The sequence below is a fragment of the Thamnophis sirtalis genome, unplaced genomic scaffold (genome assembly GCF_051295495.1).
Source record: "Thamnophis sirtalis isolate CommonGarterSnake01/CBP01778 unplaced genomic scaffold, rThaSir2_p1.2 scaffold_5, whole genome shotgun sequence".
Classification (NCBI taxonomy): Eukaryota; Metazoa; Chordata; class Lepidosauria; order Squamata; family Natricidae; genus Thamnophis; species Thamnophis sirtalis.
The window spans coordinates 82,407,119-82,431,954 of record NW_028261385.1 but is presented as its reverse complement, the minus strand read 5'-3'; the positions used below and the strand labels follow the sequence as shown (position 1 = coordinate 82,431,954).

At 39.4% G+C, this 24,836-nt stretch overlaps 1 protein-coding gene across 6 annotated transcripts in view; it reads left to right on the top strand.

Annotated features, from left to right (window-relative positions):
- ELAVL2 (ELAV like RNA binding protein 2) overlaps positions 1–24,836 on the top strand; it is a 157,985-nt gene that overhangs the window by 1,969 nt on the left and 131,180 nt on the right. For 5 of the 6 annotated variants that reach the window (XM_087716130.1, XM_087716131.1, XM_087716129.1 and 2 more), the window contains exon 2: positions 12,035–12,150. The exons of the other annotated variant lie outside the window; for it this stretch is intronic. The gene's annotated coding sequence lies outside the window, so the exon portion shown is untranslated. The remainder of the gene's footprint in view (positions 1–12,034; positions 12,151–24,836) is intronic. 6 annotated transcript variants of the gene reach the window in all.

The following is a 24,836-nucleotide window of genomic DNA, read 5'->3' as shown; positions in this document are numbered from 1 at the left end:
GAAATTACGGAGGTTGCGGTTCTATCAAGGACCAGCCTCAGGCTATGCTGTTGTCGCTTAATTTATGCCCAGCACGTTACTGTGCAATGCATGCATACAACCATTTCTCTTTCACAGGAAGAGCGAGGTCTCTGTTGCGAGTGCTTAGTCGGCGCCCTTAGCTGGTTTTCCTCTCGAGTTTCTTTAAGAAAATAAACAGGGAGCAAAGGAGCAAGTAGTTGCGATTGAATTAACCATGTAGGCTTTCAATGGGCTTTGGGGGGGGGGGAGGTGGTTTACCAGCACAACCTACATATTCCGAACTAGACTGTTTTAGACATTTGAGGGCTTGATCTTTATAGGCTAAGCATCCATCGTGCCTGATGTGCAGGTGAATAAAATAGACCCCATGTTAATAAGTTCTACCATCCACCTGCATTCAAGTATATGAAAGATACCTATAGGATGAGAGAGGTGTTTGTGGGATCCACTGGAGGGCAAGGATTTCATCTTCATACAATCACACACACAGAACCGTCAAGAGCCAAGCCCATTTTTACTTTGCACGTGGTGGTGCTACTTAATGAGCCTTTAGCTACACGAGTGGAAACATGGCTTGATTTTCATCTTTACAGGCTACTAGATAGGAATTGTTTGAAATTTTGGCTTTCCAGGCCATGTTGTCAACCAGGGAGGTCAGGGAATTAAATGCTGGAAAGTTAAGCTACTCTCTCAGTGGAGGGCCCACTTAAAAGAGAAGCAGCAAAATCAACCTACACCACACTTACAACCTAATGTATTTCATATGGGGTGTATTGAGGAGTGCAGCAAGCCAATACAGCTGTTTGTGAAAGGGGTGTAGCCCTCTGAAGAGGGTTAGGTACTTCTATTTTAGGTGCAGAGAGAGGTAGCCAATGAGTTCTATCAAATATTGCTAGCCTTGCAATACCGTTAAGCCATAATAAAATATGCCTTATCAGTGCCCTGACCTTGTATGTCCTCCCTACTCAACAAAGCGGGCTGTTGAGATGCTTGGCAAGTGAATACGGCCAAGGTGATGCGGGACAATGTTTCTGAAGCTGCCTTGCTGGGTCAGTCTGTTCATTTAAAAAGGTTGCAGGCCTGTGCAGAGAGCCCCACTTAGGAACCCAAGGGTCCTTTAAGAGACCCTGCAGTAGGGAATGTAAAGGCCCCCTGGAAGGAACAGTGAACTCAGTCGGATTCTCCCCACAAGGCTGCCCGCAAAGAGCTTCCTAGTGAGAGACTTTGGGGAAGCGGAGAAGGATGCCATCAGATTGATCTGGCGAAGGTCACACACATAGGGCACATTAGCCAAGAACCAGAACAGGAAACAGGGCTGTGGATGATAGGATTTAGAGCTGTTTTACGGACAGGGTCCAGATGAGGAAGCTTGAAGGTAGATGTTGAGCTTGTTTCCCTTTTATGGATAATCCTTGAGCCTTCAGGTTTTAGATTGCATTCTTTACCACTTTCCTTACCTCCCTATTTTGGGAGTGAAGGGTTGCAAATCTCATTTTAGCTGCCAGGAAAACCATGGTCCCAAAGCTACTTCTAACACGGACATGTTCCCTTTCCTGGGGCTTTAAGCCCCTTGGAGCTAAAAGCACCCATGCCAGCATTGGCATGAGGAATGCCAGCAATCTTTGCCTAGTTGTAAGTCCCACTGGGACTTCTTGTAGAAAGAATAAGCGTTTGAACCCTTTCCAATTGGCGGGGCTGTGACTCTCAGATTTGGGAAGTTGTAATCCCAGTTCATCTGGTGAGTTGGTGAAGGGCATCAAGGTGACCAGGCTGTAACTGTGCTTTTCAGGATTTGAGAGATGCCAGATACTGGACACAAGACCGAGCTCCTGTGGAAAAATACCATAAGGGCTTTCCCCAACTTCTTACGAGATGCCGGGAAGAAAACTATCTCCAGCCCTCCACAACCAAAAGTACAGCTATCTGGAAAGCATTTAAGTCAGTTTGGATCCAATGGTATTTTTGGCCAACAAGCCTTCTCCTCCTTGTTCATTTAGAGAACAGGACTTTCTGTTCAAATCTGAAAACCACCACCATTACCCTTGGCATGACGGCTTAAGTGCTTTATGGATGGGAGCCACAAATGATTTTCCTCACGGAGCTCCATAGCTGAACATTAATCTTTAACGATATGCGCTGCAGAGTTAAGAGGCTTTATGGATTACAGCCAAAAAATTGCTAATTCGAAAGACTTTATTCCATAGTCATCCAGCTGACCCGTAGAATTATTTTAAAGTAGATTACAGCCTGATCTGCTTGCTCACTTTCTAAGGTTACTTTGAAGTAAGTGGGGAATACAACAGGGACTTTTCACTGCATACAGGATCCCCCTTTTTAAAAAATGTAAATGACACTGAATATTTGGCAAACATCAACGCACAGCTCCATTCAACTCATTAGGTACAGGAAGGAACTACTGAGCTGAAAGGGATCTACTCCCAAATATGTGTCCTCACGGTTAGGACCGAGCTTGCATGCTCATCTCATGCAAAATTGTTAATTTACTAGGATTAACTTCTTAATAAGCATGCACTTTGGTTTGTAGATGTAAACCTAGGCACGTATAACCAAAGGACAAGCTTGCTATAATTTTGCAACCCTGTTCTTAGAAAATACCGAAGGAGAAGATACCTGTGACTTTACACTGCCTCAAACACCCTGCTTCTAGTTAAGGAGATAAATCCCATATTTTTATGGGATTGGCAAGGGGCCTATTGGCAAACGTGTGCTCCTGTTCCCTTCGAAGGGAATTCTTGCTAAAACCAGGGGGATTATCGTGGTCGAGACCTACTCCATAGGTTTAATTAATCGCATTAATGTAAATAAAGAGTTGATTTTGCTTCTTAAGTAGTACCCATGATATGGGTGGCCTTCAACGGTTTACAATTTGAAGTAACTGCTCCTCTGATCACTTTTTTTGGCTTTACTACGAAGAGCAGGGCTGCATCCCTCCCCAATAAGGGACACTTAAAACCATGGATTCAAAAGAATTACTCGCGGCAAAGATTAGCATGCACAAACATAGTTAGAAAAATAAGCAGTGACATATAGGAAGGCTTCGCGCAAATGTTTGAGGAAACCCCATTGGATAGTAAAGCTGCTTCTTTTTTTTCAAACCGGAGATGGAAAGCTAAGACTTCTGGGATTTCAAACTTATTACCGTAGGATGCAAAGAAAACCTCGGAGCAGGTGGGCTTGATAAGGGACCCTTGGTTTTTTAAATATATATATATATATATCTATATTGCTTGACTCCGCCATTTCGGCGCAGGCGCATTTCAGGGCTGCCACCTTTTGGTGAAGAGTTGGAGGGGCGGTTTTTTTCTTTTCCCGCCGGTGCCTGCACGTCGTTTTGTGCAAAAGAGTAATTTTTGCACTGAAAATTGAAAAAAAAAAGAGGTCAGATATTTTTCTACAAGGGGGAGGCCGGGCCGAATTAGATATTTTAGCCACACACGGCTGTTGCAAAGCTGGCGCAAACCCACCAGTGATTTTTAATTATTTTTTAAATATTGGCGTTTCCCCCCCCCCCCAATTTAAAAAAATACAGGCGTGCTCCTTTGCAATTCGTTTATACATATGCCAAAAAGCAAAAAGGATACTCGGCATTTTAAGGGTTTTTTTTAAAGACGACACGTCCTCGTACCTGCTTTCTCCGTTGCAATACTCTTGAGTAACTCACCTACTAGATGTAAGACGGAGGTCAACGTTATTATTTAGAATTACCATTGAGGATTGCCCTGAACGGCGGCAAAGTTGGGGGAATAGCGGTCGATTTATTAGGCGTGGCGCCTTCCAACTCGGGTACGGCAAGGTAAAAAGTTTCAACCAAGTGCCTCTTCCTAACCGGCGCTTTTCCTTTAAAGCCAAATTAAGACGTTCCCAGGCATGCTTCTCAAGAAAAAGCGGCTACCGTTTTAGGAGCTCCAAAAGCTCCGCTGTATAAATAACCGAGTTGCATAGAAGTAACACACCTCGTTGGAATGGCAGCCTAAGTAGGGACGATGCCCAGAAGCGTGGCTAATTCGAGGCGCCGGTCTAATCTGAAGCATCGGGCAGGAAAGGGCGAGACTTCGCTGTGAAAGAGGGCAAGGGAGGGAGGGAGAGATGGGGAGGAATACGCGATTTGCACCGAGCGGCGCTCACCTAGAGTAGTTTAGTAGGAGCTGGGTTTTTCCCCCCTTTGAGTTGTATTAAAATAATAATAATCCCGGGAGACTTTTGAGGGGTTTGCAAAACCGATAGCAATTTGCTAGGAAGAGGGCGGGGGGGAAATCCATCCCAGATGGCCCGATCGGCAGAAGGCCGGCTCGCTTGCAAGCCGCGATCATTTTGCACCCGGGAGGAAGCACTTGCTCGGCTTACGTGCCGCCGGCAAAGGGTGGGTTCAGTGGGCGGGAAACAGCCGAGCGAGCGGCCAGGTGTGCGGGATGTCGGCCACGTGCCTCTAATATTCTAGCCCGGTCACGCGCAGGTGCGAGGAGCGCAGGTGTGGCGCGATTGCCGGACATGCGGGGCGGAGTGAAAAAGGCATGCGCGGGAGCGGCTGCTTTGCCTAACTCGCTTAAGGAGTAGGTTTGGACCGTCTGCGCTCTGCTTTTATCAGGATAGAGCCTCGTCGAGGTGGTGGTGAGTGAAGGGTGGGTGGAAGGAAGGAGGGGAGACTGGTTTGCCACCGCCTTAAAGTAGGCTATGAATTAGCCAAGATAGGACTTAAAGTCGGCTTTTACATTTTCTTGCGGAACCCTTTTAACCGCAATATAGTCTGACTTTCTATACTTTCTTTTCTAAGGTTCTTGTAAAAAAAAACAACCCAACTTAAAATGTAGGGAGTTGTGTAGGTAAAAACCTAAGGGCTTCTGTTGTGCTAAAGCCGAGGACCGTAGGCGTATTTGGGTGTGGTGTGTAGGTAGCCATAATGCACAGCCATGCCTCCTGTTGCATTTGAAAAATGCTGTTTGTAGTGTAGCAGAATTGCTTTCTTCATTCTAGGGCTTTTCCCAGTTAAACTGGGTTGTAACTCTCGCAGGCCATGGTTGCTTTGACTTAGCACCTGCACAACCGGAGGGGCTGCTAGGAGCTGGGATTCAATAGCACTTAGACTTAAATACCGTTTTACATTCCTCTCTAACTGGTTTTCAGAGCCAGCATATTACCACCACCACCACCACCCTCTCAAAACAAGCTGGCTCCTCATTTTACCAACCTGGCTAGAAGGATGAAAGGCTGAGTCAACCTTGAACCCTTATGAACTCCTGGCAGCCAACAGTTAGCCTGCAGTACTGCATTCTAACCACTAGTTTAGAGTAGGACATGTTGTAAAGGAGTGTTTCTCAATCTTGGTTACTTCAAACTCTGGATTTTAGTTTACAGAATGCCCTGCAAAAGTGGCTGGGGATTTATGGGAGTTGAGGTCCTCCATGAGCCTTAAAGTTGCTAAGGTTTGAGAAACACTGGTCCAGAACAAGGAAAGGAATGAGTTTCCAGCAAAGCACTAAGTCAGAGTTAAGGATATTCTAGAATTGGAAACACTTGATAGATTTTGGGGGGGAGGGGAGAGGAAGCCAGGCAGATTTCAAAGCAATTCTTTGATCAGGTTCTGAAATTGTGGATGTAGCACTTCTAGTTAAAGAATTATTTATATTGGTATGCTGACTATAATGACATTAAAACTGCAAACCATTGCAGTCTTATGTTGGAGTAAACCCCATGTATTTAACTGAAGCTTTTTAAAATCAATACCTTTACAATCACTGTGGCTACTTTTATATTTGTTAGTTGAAATATTGGAAACCTAGATTAAATCTTGCTGGGAAACTTGAATTCTGCCAATTCAGTTAGGTTAATGATTCTTTTCTTAAATAAAAATTGAACCTAGGGGAAGGAGCTGTAGAGGACCAAAGCAGCCCCCTGTGATAATACCCCTGAGGAGTTCTTATGAGTATGCACAATTACTTTTGGGAATACAAGTATGTGCTATTTTATTCCCCGTATACCATTTTGCTAAATTACTGTAGAATCCAAATTGGTTTTCCCCTACCAAATTGATGCTTGAAGGAATCTGAATTGCTGAAGGCCACAAATGGAGTTGATGAGTCTTATTGCATTTTTTAGGAGGAGAAAAAAATGACTCTGGTTGAAAATAGTGAAAGTCTGGGACCATGAGTGGGCTGGAGGAGAATTTTTCAACTTGGTGGATTAGATAGAGTGGCTATTACTCTCAGTGAAGTATAATAGCATTCACTGTAATTGAAAGCTAAATGCAGATGCAGCAAATTGAATACAGTAAGGAAAAAGTGAGGCAGGTCAGAGCCAGTAATTATTGATCTATGATCTGTATGCATAGGTATCTAGGTGCATATACATGCAAGCATTTCAGAAATAATCTGTAGTGCATACATAAATATTAAAAGCATTGACACCATTGCATTTTCTAAATTAGGTAAATATAAATTATGGCTATATCTAAGGCCTTTTGATTTGAATTGGCAGATGTTTTCATCTCATTAAATGAATAGCAATTACATAAGCTAGATTGGGCCATTGACCAGATTCTTGCTCTGTAATGCTTATTTAAAACAATGTTCTATGCAACCTAATAACTGAAAATTGCTTTTCTTATGATATTTCTGTCCTTCCCTATCATTTCTAGCTGTTTTTAGTAAAAAAAAAATTCTCTTACTAGTCCCTTTTTCTTTTTTAACTCACTGACCTATTTTGGGGCTCAGGGAAAGCTAAGACCTCTGTACCTTGTGCATCCTTAAATAAAATTTCAGCACAAGATTAGACTCTGTCCTACATCCTGAACTGGTAATTATAGTAATTATTGCTCCTTAATTAATCTTCAAATTGTTTTGCTGAGTGTGGTAAAGGTATACTTTCAAACAAAGTCCACCATATTCAACATTGAGCCTGTGTTGTAATGTACAGGCAAAAACATCAGTGTAGTAAAAATGGTTGATTCCGGATCTAAAGCTGACATTGTTCTGAAAAGCTACAATATAAAATTATTGGTCTACATTTGTTTTGAAGTAGCAAAAATTGTAGAGACCCAATGTAAAAGGTTATAAAAAACAAGCCACTTGGACTCTGTATGTGTAGCATAAGAAAGGCTGAATGTTATGATTAAAAACTGCTTAAGCAGAATCTCATGAATGGTTGTATGAAATTAGAATTCCAAAATGAACATGAGAATGAATGTGCATGTAGATAATGATTCTAAATTGCAAAGGGGGGGGGGTTCTTTTGACTATTACTTGACTAAAACGGTTGTGCCTCAACTTGATTAATATATACTGAGTCATTACTTTTCAAATGCTCCTACAGCCTTGATTTTAGGGAAATGAATCACAGAAGACAGCTTATTGCATTGATGGTGAACAAAGATGGAAATTGTCTTGTATAAAAATAGAGCTGCATTTGAAAAGGATAGTTTTCATTAGGTCCATTTTTGTTACAGACCACTAGATGAAGAATGCTGGTTTGTGCTTCCAATTAGGATAAACTGAAATACTTAAGTATTACCCTTTTAAGTCAGGGAGCATTTTGGGAATAGTCCTTAGCAATGGAAAAGTGGGCCAGTTACTTGTTCCACCTCTGCAGAATTTGTCCCTTGTAGTGACTGAACAAAATCTGATGTCACGTTTTACATTCTGTATATATTATTAGGTTATGGCTTCTGGATGAACATTTATTCCATTCCTTTGTAGTGAAGCATTGCCCCCCCCTCCATTTAATTACCAGATGAATTGTGAGACTCCTTTCTTATTTGACTGTTTTCTTCCTGGTGTTTGGCTCTGAGCAAGAATACTGTATGTTGACTGATAAGCTAGAGGCTTTTTGTCACACCTAAAATGCTTACCAAGCCATCAGAGCTAATGATAGTTTTGTTTGTATTTTATTTAGCTGTAGTTTCTTCTCAGGGCAATTATTCCTTAGTAGTTAGCCACACATTCTGCACTATCCATCACTGCTAAAATAAAGCATGCAGATAAATTGATGCTTTAAAGCGCTTAGAGAGGGCTTTAAAGCACCGTCAAGTGGTATATAAGGCTAAGTGCTTTGCTGCTTATCTGTTGCTGATTTTTTTGACTCTTTGTTAGTCTGTGCAGGTGGGAGAAAGCATTTTTGATCTTGCTTTCATGTTAAGAATGCACATAAATGGAATTTCTCAATTCTATGGAATTTCTATTTTACTTTGAGCCAAATAGTTTAGTCTTTTAAAGATTATTTTGGGTTTTTTTTTTAATGCTTGTTGCTTAATAGTCTAGGTACTGAATCTTTTTTTTATTTAATTAAGTATATATGGAGGAAGGGTCTCAAAAGGTGCATTTTGGATTTGGTTTATGAAAATTAATATCTAGATTATACTCTTCCATGAACTGGATTATGTCCCATGTTATTTTAAGTTAAAATTTGTGACTCCGATGACATTATTGCAAAGAAGAAGAAAACCTTTTAGAAAGCATATTTTTTTTCTTAAAAAGTAACTGAGCATGTGGAATAAAATACCAAACAAAAGGGAATGTAGAAGAATGCAGCAGGTGGGTTTTATCCCTTTTTGCAGAGAAAAGAACTGGAAAATGCTGCCAGTATTTGAAGATCAGCCTATGTTACTAGCTCAGCAGGCTTTGTTGTCAAATTGTGGGGATTCCAACATCTAATGGATTACAACTAGAGCTGTGTTTCTATGTTATGTGCCAAATTATACAGATAGAAAGAGGCTGTAGACTTAACAGTGTTGCCTTGCTTGATTCGGCTGGGTTTTTTTTTTTGCAAGAGCTGCTGAGATTTGGACTGCCAATTTGAAGAATGCATATTTGGAATAAGCCCCATTGAACTCAGCAGGGCTTTTATTCTTGGTAAATATTCGATTAGAATTGCACTGTCAGCCCAGGAATGGTGGGGGAGCTGGTGAGCCATGAAGCATTACAAATATTTTGGAGATTCCAACCATGTTCTCTTATTTGCAGGTTTAAAAAATGCTTGAAAACACTTCTGCATATGCTACAATTAATTGCAAGAAACTGATTGCAGGAAAGAGATTTTAACTGTTAGCAATTGGTCAGATTGGTTTATATAGGACCTGCAGAAGAAATGCTATCGAAGTCCTCTTCTCAGAGGAATATAATTAAATGAATGTAAGCTGGTTTAGTGGAAGCTTTTCTACTTTGTGATCAAAATCTGGCTAAAGAGAACTAGTGTTTTATAGGACCAATGTAGATATAGATTAAAAAAGGTGTTCTGATGGTTAGTACATCTTATGTTTGTTATATCTTAGAACTTAGTTTTGCAGGCCTACTAAACAGGTGATTATTAGTATTACATAAAGGTGGATTGTGTTTTGCTAATGTAAATAGATCTATGTCTAAACAGATTTTAGTTAGTTTACATGGTGGGAGATGGGGAAAGAAGAAAATAACCCCAATTCTGGTGCTTTGGTTTCTGTGTTTTTCTAGGTGCATTCCTACTAAGACCACAATCCATTTTTACAGTACTCTGAATTCTTTCTAGTGAAACATTTGGGAATGCCACTTTAGTTTTTTTTAATAATCAGTCAAAAATGCTTTTCAAGTTCACATGGCAACTACTGTGTCATCATAATGGCAGAAATATTTGGGTTATGGTACCTAGCTAAAATCTTTGAGGCTTGGAATAGAGACTTATAGTTTTATTTTTGGGGATGTGATCAGAATAAGGGATTTGTTCATCTAACACTTATTCATCTACAACAGGTGACAAAATAAAACAAACAAGCCACTTGCCTTAATGCTTTTTCCAGGTTAAGTTAGGGGGGGGGGAATCTAAGATAACATGAAAAGGTAAAAAGGGCTATCCCAATTTCTGGAAAGGTAAACATTAGGTCAATAACTTTTGTAAGTTTTAAGAATGCCCACAAACAAGGATTTAGATGTCAGCACAGGTATTATTTACTTACACTTCCCAAAATACTGTATTCTTTTTTAAAAGCCCCAGTAATGGGATAAGTACACAGCTAAAACATAGGGAACATAGGCTATAAAAACCATCTGCATGTGCATTGATGTTAGCTTGCTCATAAATGGTCTATACCAGAAGAGTGTAAGTTTGCCAGTGACATCCTATTATTTAAAGTAGTTAAAAACAAAAATGGGAGGGCACAGAATAGCTATAAAATGTTCTTTAGAGATGGAGGAATGCAAGTAAAATTATAGTTCAAGGAAAGAGAAAGCACACTAGGTAAAAAAAAAAAAACTTCACACAGGACTTGATGGGTTCCAAGCTTCTATTGATAGACAACAGAAGGAATTTTAGAAGGATGAGGTTTAGAAAGTTAAAATGCTCAGTTAAAATCTTCAATAGTTGGTGCTAATTGCTAAGTAATGAAATAAAGAAATAATTTCCAGAAGTTTGCTGTTAGAAAGATTTCTAAATTGTTCTTACAATTGTCAAGCTCAATACTAGTAATCTGCATTTGTTGTATGAGTCTGAACAGAAATTTTGTTGGGTGAATGACTTTAGATAGACGATGGAAGCTTGTAGTATCTAATATAAAACTGAAGTAGTTCTAGAAGTGGCTAGATATGTAAAAAGGTACTTCTGAATGTTGCTTTTTCAAGGTGGTATTTTTCTTAAATACCTAGATAACCCCTCATTCCACTGCTGTCTCCTTTCCCTTGTCATATCAAGTACAGGATTGTAGAGGTGTTAAAAGCAGTTTAACACTTGAGCTTGTGAAAGTTATAATTGGTGTTAAGATTAAACTTGTTAAGAAGTGTTGCAAAATCCCACGTAGTATTAGGCTAGGTGTTATTGTGAAAAGGTATATCAGTGAATATAATAGGAAAGGCTAAAAAAGATTCCAGTTCTAAAAACATCTGTATAAACGAAGTGCTTTCTTTTACAAATAGCTGCTTTGGCAGGTAATTTGGGGAGCGCAATCCCTGTACATCTGGATTGTGACAAGTTGGGGAAAGCATCGATAACATCTCAAAGATTGATGTATGTGAGGATTTTGTAAAGTGCTAATGTTCACTTCCAAAATGTTTTATTTCTGAGTTTAATCAAACTTAACTGCAGATTCTTTAGTAGAGGAATGGTTTTAACTTTTAAATTGTCATACATACTCAGAATTTAAATTATACACTGATTTTATATAGCTTCCCAGTTGCCTCCCACATGATGGAGTATTAGATTCACACCTGTCTTAAGTTATATATGACATCTGGTGGTGTCAAACCTATCACCGGACTGTAGTAAAAGAATCCTTCTAAATAATGACATCTTATTTCCTGCCAAAGTTTGTGGTCAACTGAACTGTTCAAACTACCTTTTTATTTCAATTTTGCCACCTTCCCAAGAAGCCAACAACCATAAACATTAGTGTCATGGTTTAAAATAGCTCTTTTTCCTGAAATAAGAATGCACTCCATAATAGATTTAGGCCTAAATACTTGCTTCAATAATGTTGTGTTCTTATATGTGCATGGTTTGAAAGAAGTATTTTAATATGTAAAATTCTATTTTGCAACTTTAAAATCAGTTTGGATAGGACCTCTGTTCTGATGAATGTGAATTACATATATGTTTTCATGTTATTATTGGGAAATCATTCAGATGCTCATCAATGTACTTTAACTCTGGAACAATTTAGATTTCAGTGTGTTAAACGTTTGCATGGTTGCTGTGTTGGACGATGTTGCTTGCTCAACTATAGTAAAAAAGAAAAACATAAAAAACAAATTCGGGCTAAGAAGATTGAGACATTAATAGTTGGGTCAAAATTTGTTTTGTTTGGTCAGGAATCTGATATTTTCTTGGAAGCTAAGTTTAGTTGAGCTTTCACTTCAAAATTAAGAATTGTAGAATTGTTGCAGTTGAATTGTGTACTTTATGGTGGTTTTACAGAAGAACTGCTTGCTGTACATATTTGCACAAGGTTTATGTTAGTGTAACCAGCGTGGCCCCTGTATTAGTAATTTCCTGTTAAAAAACAAACTAGACTAATAATCTGATTTGTTTGTTCATTTAATAGCAGAACGTTCCATATGCTCCAGTTACAACTCTGAGCAGGATTTTTGAGACTGACTTGCATTTCTGTATGTACCACTCACTTCCAATCTTGAATCTGCAAACATAACCAATTAAAAGGTAGGAGGCAAGCACTGTTATCGTTTCTCTAACTAGATTGTTTTCCTTGAGTCTTAAAATCACAGTGGGATCAAATTAATAGTTTATATCTGCTATTCATTTACAAGTATTATATGACAATATATTCCTTTGCTGTTTTCTTGAACCCCAATGATAGGAAGTGCTATTTTGGATGCTCTACTAATTAGTGGTGTAGACACATGTCTAAAAACATTCATTAGATATTCTAAAGGTCCCTCTGCTTTCCTACAATAAATAATCCACTATATTTTCAATCTGAGAAACATGAAAAGAGTTATAGGTATTGTTTTTTTTATAACATGTCTATATTAAGAAATTCATTAAATATGCCTGATAAGTGTGTTGTATAAATTAAAAATGTAATTCAGTATAGTATAACCAAGCCCATAATAAAGCCGAAAAACTCTTATTCATATCACAAACATCTACCTTTTTTAGCATTGTATTTAACTATTTTTGGAAAGTCACTCCAAAAACAGTACTGGAAAGGTAGGTTGTTCTCCTAAATGTACTATTGATACTGGCCATTATTGTTGTCCTTTATTGTTGGTATTGCTTTACCATATAAAGTAAAAACAACAGCAGTAGGTCTTATGGTTAAAATGTATATGCAGACAATGTAAACACCTTCAGGTGTATCGATTTTGTAAATTTAGAAGTATGCTTTTAACGTTGCAAGTGATAGGTCTGCAATGTATGAGAATGGATTTGTAGGTACAGGTAGACTTTGATACGAGTATTGGTTTAATGACCAGAGTTGAAATAGCACTGAAAAAAAATGACTTACAACTTGTCCTTGCACTTACAAGTGTCACAATGCTGCCATCATGGTCATGTGATTAAAATTTTGGGCACGTGACAACTGGCATGTGTTTACTACAGTTTCAGTGTATCAGGGTCACATGATCACCATTGATGACCAAACTGGATTTGCTTAATGTTTGCGTAATTGTTGTGTGATTCACTTAATGACTGCAGCAAACATCATAGAATTGGGCTGGTGATTCACCAACCGCATCACTTAGCAATGGAAGTTCCGGTCTCAATTGTGATTGTAAGTTCAGAAGTACCAGTATGTGCATGATTAATCTGTGGCCCCAAGGCTAAAATGCTCCAGATTTGCTCAGCTCTGGAATTGTTTTGTTTTTCCAAAAAGCCCTCTGCAATCTTATTGCTGAATTTAAGTTCTGTGATTGCTAAAAAGTGTCAGAGTTCTTTTTTTTTCTTTTGGTGAGACAAACATAGCTCTATCTGCAATGTAGGTCTTAAATACGAGTTCAGATTTTGAAAACAAATCCCAACAATTTTAATGCCCTAAAATTTTTAAGAAGGAAAGAAGCAGCCAAATCCCTCAACCCTCCCACTCACGTTTGCTTTACACTTATTCTGTGCCCAAATAGTCAACTTTCATTTGCATTTTTTTGATTTACGAAGATAAGAAAGTAACTTAAATGACTATTTTGTGAAATTTGTATCTATTTATTGGGTTCTCATTGCATTTTCCCATTGTCAATCAAAGTGGCTACCAGCAAATTTAAACCATTAAAGAAAATTCATAAATAAAAGGATAAATATAAATGATTTTTTAAAAAAGTTTTTTTTAAAGAACAAGCATCTAAAAAGTAGTAGCACAAATGGCCCCAAGTAGCAAAAATTGACTAAATAGAAAGAAAATATGCTGCCACCATGCTAAGAAAATGGTAAACACTTTTGTACAAATTGCATAACCAACACAACAGCTCTGAGAGGATTCCAGTTATATTTCCATGAAATGTATTTGGATTGTTGGCAGAGCATATAAAAGGCCCTTAATGAAAATCATAAAGCTCAGGGTGAATCATAGTGGAGATCGAGTTTCTATTAGATAGAATGGTTTGAAATTGCTGTTTTGTGGAATTGTGTTTATGGATGGAAGAGTTTGCATATTGTAGGCCATATAATACTAAAAACCTGTCAACACTTTGGCTGCAGTGCTTTTGCTTTTCTAAAAAAAAAAAACAAATCAAACACGGTAGACACATGAATTTCTCATGTTGAAAATGTTAGAGAAACTGATTTGGATTTGTAGTGTAACTAATTTATACTTTGCATATATGGTAATGAGCAGATGTCCAGTTGAAAAATCCATTAATTTTTTGCAAGAAAAATAAGATTTATTCTACATTGCTTTCAATAAAGGAGAATATTTGTAGCTCAGGGTTGAAATGAGGGGTCCTTGGTGCTCTCTGAGCTTGGTAGTTTTCTTGCAGATGTTTCATTACCCTAACTAGGTAACATCATCAGTGACTAGCACTAATGATGTTACTTAGTTTGGGTCATGAAAAGTCTGCAAAAAAACAACGTTCAGAATACCAAGAATCCGTCATATTGCTTTTCTTGGGTTCCCTTGAAGAAACTGGCTGTTGGTTGATGGATTTTATTTTGGAGTTTTTATATTTTAAGTGTAGGAAACTCATTCAGAAGTGACAAACTATAGGTTAGAAAAGTAAAAGAGCCTTTGCAAAGCTAAGAAGTATTTGTCTTACTTGACCAACTCCTAGCATATCTGGGGAGAGATTATAAGTGTTATATTTCAAGTTTTATCAGCTGCCCTTCAGCATCATATTTGAATCCTAAATTGCAATTAATCTTCATTAAATATTATTTTTTAAAATTGTTGAAAATAGGATCATTTAATTTAGTTGTGCTTGCATAATATAGATTCTAGACTTTGGCATTAGAGTTTTAAAGCAAATAAACTGCTTTTGAAGCTGGGCTGTAGGATGAGTGCAGGGGTGAGTTCAGGTAGGCACTACTGCCAGTTTGTTCGTGTGTGTGCGTGCTGCGCGTGCATGCGCAGTGCAATAAAATTTGTTCTGCGTAAAAGCAAACAAACAAGATGGTGCCACCTGTGGCACTGCCTGGAGAACTGGTTCAGGGACATGGCAGGCCTGGGTTGCTGCCGGTTCCAGCGACCCAGGCCGCCAAACCACTACCGCTTTGGCCGAACTGGTAGGAATCCACCACTGGATTGAGTGTATTGAGAAGAGCATGCAACTTTATGGCTATGTCTTGCTCTTTTGCTATGTGGAGCTATAGTAATGTAAAGTATCTAATGTCTCAAAAATACATTGAGTGAAAATGAAGTCAGACCTACAGTAGGCATTATAGTGAATGCAGAAACTTTGCTCCTTCCTCAATTGTATTTTTAAAATATTCCTGTAATAAAAATAAACTACCATATTTTTCGAAATATAAGATGCAACTTTTTCCCCTCTAAAAGAGCATGGAAATGTTGGTGCGTCTTATACACCAAATACAGCCACTTTTGGCCTCCTGAAGCCCCACTCCCACATCCCATCTTTGCGAAAAATGGGACGTTATTCACAAAAATGGAGGCGCTTTTACCTTCCCTTAGCCCTCAGCAGAACTCTGCAGGCTTCAGCAGGGCTGGGGGAAGGCAAAAACGCTTTTTGTGAAAAACGGGCCTTTTTTGCAAACACAGGGGCATTTTTGCCTTCCCCCAACCCTGCTGAAGCCTGCAGAGTGCTCCTGGTGGCCGGGAGGACAAACACTTTTTTTCTTACCTTTTCGAAATCTTGGTGCGTCTTATACACCGAGACATCTTATAGTACGGTAAGTGACATTCAGTACAGCACTAATGTCTACCTTTTATTTGCAACAATGGAGTTTCCCCACATAAATAATTCAGTATGGTAGAAAAAAGAGATAGAGTTTAACTACTATATATTAATGTGGTGCCTTATATCCCAATTTGCTGATTGTGACAGCCAAGCCATCTTTAAAATACTTGATATGGGTACTTACCTGCTTTCGCAATTCCAAGTATGTCACCTCCTCCCCCAGAGCTGCCTGCTTCTGACTCAACCAAGTGGCATTTTAAAAATTAACATGTTTATTGCATTTTCGGTTGATTTGCTTAGAAGTGTTAAATTCTCTTTGTTGAGACACATTGAAGTGAAAGTGTGTTGTGGTTACTTGCTAATCATCAAACTTAGATTGATCATCGTTTAAAAATCAGCAGAACAGCTTCTATCCCAGAGCAGTAACTATATTGAATTCTACTATATAGTATAATATTAATGCAGTATCATGGGTTTTCAATTTAGTTGTATAGAATGTGAGGGATGTGTGTTTTTGTTTTATTTTTATAGTTTTCTTATGTACGATGTACATTAAAGATGTTGTTTGAATGTTGAATGTTTATTTTATTTATATGCTGCCCTTTTACCCCGAAGGGGACTCAGGGCGGCTCACAACTCAAACCAGGGAAGGGGGATACAAACAAAAATTGAAACGACACAAAACAATGCATAATTTAAAACACACAACAGTCATACCATTCGAGACAGGGGCAACAGTTCTTTAGCCCCAGGCCTGTCGGAACAGCCAGGTTTTAAGGGCTTTGCGGAAGGCCTGGAGGGTGGTGAGGGTTCGAATCTCCACGGGGAGTTCGTTCCAGAGGGTTGGAGCAGCCACAGAGAAGGCTCTCCTCCGGGTAGGCGCCAGTCGACAAGATGGCATTTAATTTGGTTATACAAGTTGGTACAATGACAATCAAGCAAACTAAGCAATTCATTTTCATTTAGTAAATTCCATGTTAAATAAAGTTTCTAAACTACACTAGTGTATCTCTATTCTTGCCTACTAGCCAGCTTCTTTTACTAAGTCTGATTGGTAGAGAAGACAAAACCCATTCCATTAATATTGTATTTTGTTTTCTAAATCAAAAAGGCCTAAACAATATATCTTTGTTTAAAGAGGACATTCTACTTCTGGATTATCTTAGTAGTAATATGTATCTTTTGCAATTCCACCTTTTTTTTCCTGAGATGTGGGACAAGAACAGTATTTCTAATGGGAATAAAAATATAACAGGCAGTATCAGAATGATTTTATCCAAACACTTTTGTCTATTTATCTCCAGCATGGAATATAAGCCATCCCATCCACTATACTTGAAGTTGATATTTTGTGTCCACAATTGTATTGTTCCCTGCTCCATTCAGACAACATCAGAAGTGAGTTGTCTTCTCTTAAGTTTTTTTTTTAAAAAAATTTAAATCCAGAATTTTAAAATTCTGGAATAAGCCCTTTTAATCTCCTTATCCCCTAAATTAGGTTGACTATTTGCAATCAAATCTAAATATTGAAAGAAATCCCCAAATAGCCCTCACTCTATGGGGGTGGTGCAAAATAAGATAAACTGGAGTGATTTATTTGCAGACTTGTGCAAGTTTGATAGTGTGCAAGGTAATCTTGCTTTGTGCTCATCTAGAATGTTAAGCGTCTAGACTAGCTTGGAAAGTAGAAAAAAATATTCCAGAAAAGAAGATAGTGATAAGCCAGTTTCATAATATCAAGAGAACTACTTCGACTCACTAAGAGTTAAACCTTGTGTGGGTTTAACTTTGTATTCTGTGTAGTAACCCAATAAATATTAATGTACTGTTAAAATATTTACTTTGTAGGTTGTAGAAATAAAATGTTTTCTGTAGTGTTGCTTTGTGGGATTCTGTTTCCTAGAGCATCCCCCCCCCCCCCTTTAGGCACTAGGGACCGGTTCCGTGGAGAGAGGTTGTTTCCGCGGACCAGAGGGGCGTTGCTTTTTGCTTGGCCCGGTTTCTGGCATGTGTGGACCAGTGCCAGTCAGTGGACCAGGGGTTAGAGACCCCTGTCCTAGAGTTCCCCAAGTTGGTTTGCTGCTTTTCTAACCATTGAGATTGCAATTCTTAGCAGCCTCATCCAAAACCAACCAAAGTTTAATGGCATTGGAGTCCAATATTGGTCATGAGAATAGTGGGAGAATCTAAAAGAAGGAACTTGCTATTATAAATTGATATGCTTTATTTGTTCACTATCGATCTTATTTTATCCCCAGCAGCTCATGTTGGCATAAATAACACGCCTATAATTTTTAATCATGACAATAAGAATCACTTTCTGAAATGTAAAGTGGGTTAAGGCAGAATGATTGTCAAAAAATCAAGTTTTCATGGCCGAGAGCAGACTTGAACTTGAGTCTTAGGATAGGTTTCTAAGCTGTGTTCATAGTAAAGACGTAACTATTTCATTTAAAAGCCAGATTATCGTATTTTCCATGCTATATTTTCCTTGACAGTGCATGTAGTCCTCGACTTACAATCACAATTGAGCCCAAAATTTCCATTGTTAAGCAAGACAGTTATGTGAGTTTATCCTCGTTTTACAACCTTTCTAGCCACAGTTGTTAAGTGGATTACTAGTAATACCGCTGTTAAATGAATCTGGCTCCCCCTTGAGAGTAAACCCTTCCTTTGATTGCCTGGTCTTTCATTAATTTGGACAATCCTATTTTAAGCCTATTCCCATTCTTTATGTTTACCATAGTTGCTGGCAGCAAACTCCATAGTATAGCTATGTGAAAAAAATACTTCTTAGTTCTGTATCTCCCTGCATTTTGTTGCGGTGGATAACCTCAATTCTATCATCGTGAGAGAGACCCAAAAAAGGTTCTTTGTTATTGAATGGTCCATAATTTTATAGGCCCTTATCATGCCTCTTTTACCCTTCTTCACTCTTAAGCTAAAGAGTCCTGATTACTATAGGCTCTCCTTATAGGAGAAGCTGACATAGCCCTTGTTCATGGCCCCTTTTTGTACCTTTTTAAAATATTAAAATCATAATTAGCATGGTCTCTCCAAAATTTGTTCTTTCCAGAGTCATTAGACTACAATTACTATCAACCTCAGCAAAAATGATTAAAGGTTATGATGGAGCTTAAGTGGATTTAGAAGGCAAGTGGTTTGAAAAAGATGGGTTTAATATTACATGAATTAGCTTATAGTTCCTTGTCTTTTTCTCCTCTGGCACAGTTGCAAAGAAACCTTTTGTTGGTAAATCTGATTTTCTATTGGTTTTAAACTAGACAAATTAGTGTTAGTAGGGCTTACTGAAATAAGTTCTAGTTATTGTTACCATTAGCTTGTTTCAATGAATAGATAGATAGATAGATAGATAGATAGATAGATAGATAGATAGATGATAGATAGATAGATAGATAGATATAATAAATGGCTGTGTGTGTATATATTCCAACATAACTCTGGAACCAAACTGGGTACACAGATGACTCACTCTCTGGAAACAAATACTGTGAGGGTAAGACATCCCTAACACCCCTCGGTGTGTGTGTGTGTTCTGTTAAGATACATCCTGTTGTGCTTTAAAATGGCTTCTGTATTGCTGTAAAATGACTTCTACGGTACAGCGCAGTGGAGTTATCATGGTAACGGCTTCACAGTTACACAAGGGGGCTCCCTCTGGTAAGGGGAAAATCCAACATTAGAAATTAGGTTTGGTCTGGACATTTCCTCCCTATAAATAAATACCCAGGCAACCCCGGGTTATTGGCTAGTCTTACATAATATTAAACATACTATAGTTTGCTTAGCACAGAAGTGTCAAACTCACGGCCTATGGGCCGGATGCATCATGCACTGGCCACGCCCACCCCTGGTTTAGCAAAGGGGAAAATGCTTCTGAAAAAAGTGACTTAGGACTAATGCTTGCGCTTATGAACTTTGCAGTATCCTTGCAGTCTCATGATCATGATTTGGAATTTGGCAACCAGAATGTATTTGCAATGGTTACAATGTCCCAAGATCATATGATCATTATTTGTGATCTTCCTGGAGGGAAGGGGTTCTGATAAGCAAAGCCAGGTTTTCTTAAAAGCCATGTGTTTCACTTCATGACTGCTTTGCTTAGTGACAGAAGTTCCGATCCCAATTTTGATTTGAAGTTGAGGACTACTTACAATCAAAACTTACTTCCTCTTCATCATGAAGAAATAATCCACAAAAATAAAGTCTAATTTTGCCTACAGATATGACATAATTGTTCTATTTCATAACAAATATTGGACACATTTCCACAGATTTTGTGGCAGCCCAATATATTAAGTAATTGCTGTAATCAGAAAACAGTTTATTCCCCCAATCCAAATTTTAGCCTTTCTGTTCCATCCACTGATATCTATTGATGCAGAACGAGAAAGGAGGCATAGTTGTTGGATGTTTCAATTTATATTGTGTGCATGGCTTAAATCAGGTTTATGCCGCTACCATTGGCAAAAGGTTGTAATAGCATGTGGGAACCAAGGAAGATCCAGAATGCCAGTCAGATAAGGGGTAACTCACCCTGCAGCAAGAATATAAACATGAGAAACATCTCAGAATGGAACACTGTCCCACACCCCCAATTTTCCTGGATTAGAAAGGTGACAGGAGAGAGATGTACTTTTAGACATTGAAGATTTGATATCAACCTTGTGAGGTATTAGGACACCCAGATGTAATAGAAGAACTACTTTATTATAAAACCACGTTAACAGAACATTGCAAATCTGAAAGTGCATTCCCCCCTGCTGTTTTTGCAACCTAAGAAACTAGAGAGGGTCTCTCCTGAGACGTTCGCTATACTTGCCCACATGTCTACTGCAAGCTAAGCTGTGTTCTGACCCGGCTCCCAAACACGACAAACCCTCTGTAGTTACCTAATTTATTTATTTATTATTATTTATTAATTAGACTTATATACTGCTTCATAGGGCTTTCGGCCTTCTCTAAGCGGTTTACAAATTTTTTAGCAAATTGAGTCAGCAACTTGCCCCCACAATCTGGGTCCTCATTTCACCCACCTCGGAAGGATGGAAGGCTGAGTCAACCTTGAGCCGGTCAGATTTGAACCGCTGAACTGCAGATCACAGTCAGCTGAAGTGGCCTGCAGTACTGCACCCTAACCACTGTGCCACCTCGGCTCTTGTTCCCTTTATTAGGGGCACCAGCAGCCCTGGCAAAAAGTCTTTTTCTCTCTCACAGCAGGCTAACAAGTCTGTCCAGCAGATGATGAATAGTTGTCTCCCACACCTATTCATCTCTACTCCCTGCCTTTTATCCCCAGAACTAGGGTGTGGCTTCGCTAGCAGCAGTGGCTCTTCCATCCCAAGGACTATCCCATAGATAGTCGTCTCTGCCTTTTGTGTACCTGCACAGCAGCCCCTGGACCCAGCTGTTCCTCCTCTTCCTCATCAGGCACCTGCAGACCTGGAGGCTGTTGACTCTCCATCTGAAGGTTGATGGGCAGCCCAGGTCTGTCTCTATCCCTGACAGCTCCATTTCCTCTTCCCCCTCGAAGCTCTCACATTGCATTGATGCTGACCCTGATTCCCACACCGCTTCCTTATATGATTTGGCTGCCGGAGTGGGGCGGCTGACAGGCCACAACAAGCTGTTTCTTATCTCACCATTGTCCTGGCTACAGTCTTCTTCCTGTCTTCTAAGGTTTTATGCCCATAGGCTGTTACAGAGCTGAAGGAAACGCCTTATATGTTACAATATGTGCATATCTCTGCTTGATTGTTGAGGACACTGCTGATTCTTCTTTCCTGCATGGAATAAAATCTTGTAAACCTCTTAATCTAAGCACTAGTGTTTTATGCCAATAGAGAAACTTTGAAAACTTTTATTTACATGGAAGCTAGATGGCAGCACCAGCAAGCCATGACCACCCTATTAGCACCTACATTGACCTTGCTGAATTGAAATAAAATCATTTCCTAACATCAAACCTAATCATAAAATCAGACTAACTTCTTGGGTCTCAATGAATCTCCCTGAAAAATGACCCTTATTTTTTGCATATTTCAAGCTGCCATTTGGTTCTATTTGTTGCTACAAAACAGTTGGCAGCATACAATATATTTTGTGAAGCGGTGGGAGACAGTATATGGCTACACTTGTTTTCCAGTTAGTCTGATATTCATGTGCTGATTTCACCTTTTTGGCAAACTCTTGAATGCTTTTAGGCATTTTCTAATCAAATTATAATGGCAGGCAGATCAGTGGTCTCGGGAATGAATAGTTGATGGTGGCTTCACTGGAAATACAGCCCTTAGTGTACTGGGTGTGTATAAGTGGAGGAGTTCATTGATTTTTATTGGTTCTATGACTTTAGGAGAATCCAATTGAATTTTAAAAATATGTTCAGTCTTCTCAAAATGAATGATATGCCTGAAACAGGCTTTGGCAAGCTGGCATGATTTTGAGTGGAAAAATTGAAATGAAATTTGGAGATGTCTTATGCCACTACACAGGTTTGAAGTTCTCTGTTGCATTTCTGCAGATATTTGTCTGCAGTGGTTTGGAGTCACCCATTGCACCAGAGCAGTGCTTCTAAACGTAAGGAGGAGGGCGTCTGGGTGGCTGTCTGTGGGTCCCTAGCTGATGAAGCCGCTTCGAATCCTGCTTCCCCAGCCTGCAAGGGGGCACTGGGGAGGTCAGCGAGGGGGCACCCAGGGCCAGGAAGTGGGGAGCTTTGCTCAGCCCTGCCTGGTGGGCATGCGGGAGGGTCTGGGCAGCTCTTAGGACAAAGGAGGGGCAGAGGCCGGAAAAAGCAGGTCGGGCGCAGAAGACCGAGTCAGCCCTGGGGGGGGGGCAAAGGTGAAACTCCTCCCAAGGGCAGGAGAGCGCCCCCTGGGGACACCTGCCCACAGTGTAAAGGGCAGCTGGGAGAGGAAATGGGGAGGGGGGCTTCCACGCCCTGGTGGGCAAGGGGTGATGGGGTCCCTCTGTAGGCCAAGACCAGGCCATGGACCTCCTCCTTCAGCTGGCTGGTCCAGGGCAACGGGGAGAGGATCTTGGCAGCAGGCCGGGGTGGGGGGGGGGAGAAAGGGATCAGGGAAGAGCAGCCAGGAGGGTTAAAGGAAGAGCCGAGGTGGCGCAGTGGTTAGGGTGCAGCACTGCAGGCCACTTCAGCTGACTGTTATCTGCAGTTCGGCGGTTCTAATCTCACCGGCTCAAGGTCGACTCAGCCTTCCATCCTTCCGAGGTGGGTGAAATGAGGACCCGGATTGTGGGGGCAAGTTGCTGACTCAATTTGCTAAAAAAATTGTAAACCGCTTAGAGAGGGCCGAAAGCCCTATGAAGCGGTATATAAGTCTAATTAATAATAATAATAATAATAATAAACCTTAACAAATTCAGGACAGGTGGACTTAAACTCCCAGAAATCCCCAGCCAGCTATGCTGATTGGGGATTTCTGTGAGTTTAAGTCTCCCTCTCTTAAACTTGCCAAAGTTGAGAAACACTGCACTAAAGCATAATGTTTCTTTGTAAGTAGTTGGGGGTTAACATGTTTTTAGTGAGCCCAGCCATTAACACTTGAAAACCAACAGCTGATAGCATGTTTTGTGGTTTGTTCTAAAAGTCATGATTAAATGTGTTTCTGCATGCTATTTCTCTTTATGTGAAATGTGAATTTAACATTCCAGTTGATACATTTAGAATTTCAGCACCGTTTGGGTGACCAACCTAGGTAATGAATTTTATATTTTAGAGCTGATTAATTTCAATTATACCTTATTTACACACACACTCAGGTTTCAGGCCTCTGTTTCCTAATTTTTTTATGTGGACCTAAATATGATCCAAAGCTTTTGAAGATCCCACCTCCAATGCCCTATGTAGGCCATGTTGCTAATATTAGATGTGTGGGTATTATGGTAATACCAATCCTCCAGATAGCATTTGTGATATTGCAACCTCACAATTTTCAGTTTTAGTGCAGTGTTTATCAACTTTGGCAAGTTTAAGAGAGGGGGACTTCAACTCCCAGAAATTTTTTTGGGGGTCATTCAAGGTATATTTTTATTTTGGAGCTGACCTCAGGGATGTTCCTCAGCCTTAATTTGAGTGGTTCTAGAAAGTCTCAATTTATTTAAACCTGTTTATAACTCACTTTCAGAATGAAATGTAGCATTGATTATTGAAGGCAAAGTTGAGAACAGGTTGTACTTAGCAAATAAAAGTATTAACTCAGAGTGCTGTTTAGATTATTTCTCCATTTTCTGTGTTTTCTTTGTGTAGCTACTACTTCACCATCATTTAAAAGTGTGGTAATCATACTGATCTGTATTATTGTAGGGTTAATAATTAACTAGTTTAGATTTCTCCTGGAATTAATTTCACAAATCATAACTGGACATGTTATGATGTCATGTTATGATTCCCCAGAATCACCTTCCAGGGGAGATGGGCGGCATACAAAATTAATAATAAAGAATAAAGAAAAGTTAACAATCAGAGCTCTCCAAATTCCTCTAAAATTATTTCTGACACTAACCATGTTGGTCTCTCATTATTCAGACTATTCTCTATGCCAAGAGATGGCATGTTAGATGTTTGCCTGGAATGTCTTACTTACTATAAAATGGTCTTCAGTGTTGCAACAGTATGAAAATTGGAAACTGCTTGTTTTCTTTTTTTGCTACTGTTTGATGGCTTTGATTTCTGTGACATCAGATGTTTATTTTATATTTATTTATTTTTATCCTGTCTTTATTACTTTTTATAAATAACTCATGAGTGAACATACTTAATATTCCTTCCTCCTCTTATGTTCCCTATAGCAGTGGTTCCCAAACTTGGCAACTTTAAGACTTGTGGACTTCAACTCCCAGAATTCTCCAGCCAGCAGAGCTGGGAGTTGAAGTCCACAAGTCTTAAAGTTGCCAAGTTTGGGAACCACTGCCCTATAGCAACCATCCTGTGAGGTAGTTTGGGCTGAGAGAGAGGGACTGACCCAAATCACCCAACCGGCTTTCATACCTAAGGAAAAACTAGAA